The sequence below is a fragment of the Triticum dicoccoides genome, chromosome 6A, assembly GCF_002162155.2.
Source record: "Triticum dicoccoides isolate Atlit2015 ecotype Zavitan chromosome 6A, WEW_v2.0, whole genome shotgun sequence".
Classification (NCBI taxonomy): domain Eukaryota; kingdom Viridiplantae; phylum Streptophyta; class Magnoliopsida; order Poales; family Poaceae; genus Triticum; species Triticum dicoccoides.
This window is the reverse complement of record NC_041390.1, coordinates 463768214-463771351: the sequence shown is the minus strand read 5'-3', so window position 1 is coordinate 463771351 and position 3138 is coordinate 463768214. Positions and strand designations below refer to the sequence as shown.

Below are 3138 nucleotides of genomic sequence, written 5' to 3'. Positions count from 1 at the left end.
ACAAATCGCTCAGTTCTGGAACAGGTTTTGTGATTGAGAATAATTATATTTTTGTTTCAAGATTATGCGAGGTTGAATAAGGAGAACCCAAGAACAACTTACTCAGGTGCACAGAATGAGATCTCTGGAAGAGTCTACAGGAATCGCTTGTTCGTCTTCTCGGAAAAATGTATGCTGAATAAAACTCTCGTTAAGGCTATGAGGAAGAACCACCTGCAGGTCCTCATCAAACTGGAAGATTTTTTAGGGTATCATCAAACTGGAAGTTGGCTACCAAATTTCATCTCATTTCCTTTTTGGTCACGGTGCAACAACTGGCCGTAACCGCTGACAAGAACGTCTCCCTCCTCGGAAACAACCTTGGCGCACCAATCCCCCTGATCATTGAAACGCCTGGTACCCATTGGTGGCAGCTTGATCCGGTACTCCAACGCCCAAACGTCATGCTGATGGTCCTGAAGTTTGAAGATGCTCGTCCCTCCATTGCCTCCGGCTCTGACCCCAGCAAACTTGTGGAGATATCAAAGACACAAGCCTTCCTTTGGTTTAAATGAACCAAACGTGAGGATGATAAAGAACCTGCTAGTATTGCCTAGTCTCCGACCCACATGCCAGCAGAAGATGGCCATCGTTGACCTCTTCAACTGAGAGCTAAGGTTGAACTACTGGATGCGAACGAAGATTAGGATAGGATGAAATAAATTTGCAGCTCATTTTTTGATGAGGAAGTGCCACAGCATCGACTAGGAACCACACACACGTTTGGGTGCCAAGATTTTATTGTTGCAAACATTATCAAGGATATTTGCTTCACTGCTAATTTCCCAATATCTCTCAGTCCTATAGTTACATATTACTTCTCATGAAAAGAAAGGTTTATCCTGTGCTTGCCGCCAATATTGGTTATTTGCCTTGTGGTATTGTTTGAGAATGATGGTCCTTATAAGGATATGGTGTGTGTGATCCACCTCATCATTCACCTTCTACCAAGATACTGCAAAGTCAATTAATGATTGAATGACACTAGTGAAAAACCATACTACTATGATATATGCTTACCGAACCTATAAAAATAGGCAAAGATACAATGCCCAACAAAAACATGTTGTACCGACTACACATTACAAACCACATGCTACACCAATTGAGAAAGAAACTCAAAGATTGATATTAAAATGATGAAAAGAGTCATTCCTTCATCTGGAAAGTATACAATAACTGAAGAGGGGGGATGATAACCATGGAACCAAAAGCATAAAACATTGGTCGGTTTATGGAACCAAGTGTCGCGTGCAAGTCAACAGTAAAATCAGCATGCTTAAAAAATGTTTTCATCTTACCAACTATATCAGAGGATTAGTCAGTCCGAAATCAAAAATATACATGTTGTGTTTCATCTCTCGTGCCACGTCACTCGCACTAGTAGAAAAAGGACCTTATGTGAGGAGGTAATAGCACTGCAGGTCCCTGAACTTGCATGTCAGGTGATGGTTTGGTCCTTGAAGTTGCAAAAGTGGATTATTTGGTCCCTGAACTTGTCATGGATGTGCAAGTTTAGTCCACAGCCAACCAGAACTCGCCAAGTGGATGCCAAGTGGCCTGGCTGGTCAGCGCCGTGAGTTTTTCACTTAGCCCCCTCCCTTTCTGACGAATCAACCTCGCCGCCCGCCCGTGCGCTCGGCTGGCTAGTAGAGTACTAGTAACAGTAGCTGCCCGACCGCTGCGGCGTCAGCAGTGAGCTACTGGCTTGGCGATGACGGAGGCGCTGGTGGCTGACGTGCGGGCCCAGGGTCGGGTCTCCTTTCCCTTTCCCCCGCCGGTGCCTGGCGCCGACGAGCTTGGTTGGCGGCTCAGGCGTAGAGGACCTGCGCGTTGCACGGCGCCAGCCCGACGAACTCCTCGGGGCCCTTGACGACCTCCCACTCCACCCGCTCCTCCTCCGTGCCGGTGCCGTGGTTGGCGGCGGACACGACGGTGCCGACGGCGACGTCGAGGCCCGCGCCGACCACGTAGATCCTGCGCCGGCCGCCGCCGACCTCCTCCAGCTGGCCCGCCACGACGTGCGGCCGTCGCACCTCCTGCGGCATCCCGCCGCCGGCCACCATCCGCCACTCGTCCCGCGGCTCGTCGTACCGCTTCAGCCGCCACTCGCCGTACTCGGCCACGATGTACATCCGGCCGCCCGACACGGCGCAGGAGCCCGCCCACCCCTCCCGCATCCCGCGCGCCATGTCGGACCACGCGTCCGCCGCCGCGTCGTACACCGCGCCCCGCGGCGCGCGCTCGAACGGCCACGCCCACCCCTCCATCACGTACAGCTTGCCGCCCGCCGCCGCAGCGTCGTACCTCGCCACGGCCGCGCCGCCACGGGGAGCCGTGGGCGACCAGCGACCGGCCTCTGGGTCGAACACCTCCGCCTCTCCGTCCTCGCCGGCCACCACCACGCGCCCGCCCACCTCGCCGGCCGCCATGTAGCCCCTCGCCGTCCTCATGCCGGCCACCTGCCCCCACCCGTTGGTCGCCGCGCTGTAGACGGCCACGCTGCTCACGGCCTTGTCGCCGCCCTCCTCCACGCCGCCGAGCACGTAGATCTCGCCGCGCGCGGGGAGGCCCACGACGGCGAACGAGCCGGCCGCGGCGCCGCAGGGGACCGGGGGCAGCAGCAGCCAGCGGCGGGAGAAGGGGTCGAGCGCCTGGCACTGGAGGCGGCGTGAGACGGGGTCGAAGGTGAAGGCGAAGAGGAACGGCAGCGAGAGCGAGACCGTCGCCGCCGGCGGGGCCGAGCCCTTGGTCTTGGCGGCGGCCCCCGGCACGTCGGTGAGGAACCGGTTCCAGTTGGAGGAGACGGTGCGGAACAGGCGGTGGTAGAGAAAGGGAGGGGGCTAAGTGAAAAACTCACGGCGCTGACCAGCCAGGCCACTTGGCATCCACTTGGCGAGTTTTGGTTGGCTGTGGACTAAACTTGCACATCCATGACAAGTTCAGGGACCAAATAATCCACTTTTGCAACTTCAAGGACCAAACCATCACCTGACATGCAAGTTCAGGGACCTGCAGTGCTATTACCTCTTATGTGAGACACATTAGTACCGGTTCGATTTTGGCCCGGTACTAATGGTATCATTAGTACCGGTTCGA

The 3138-nt window shown here is 55.3% G+C and overlaps 1 protein-coding gene across 1 annotated transcript in view; it reads right to left on the bottom strand.

Moving 5' to 3' along the window:
- The window catches only part of LOC119315911 (F-box protein AFR-like), a 5566-nt gene that overhangs the window by 851 nt on the left and 1577 nt on the right, over positions 1–3138 (bottom strand). The window lies entirely within an intron of this gene.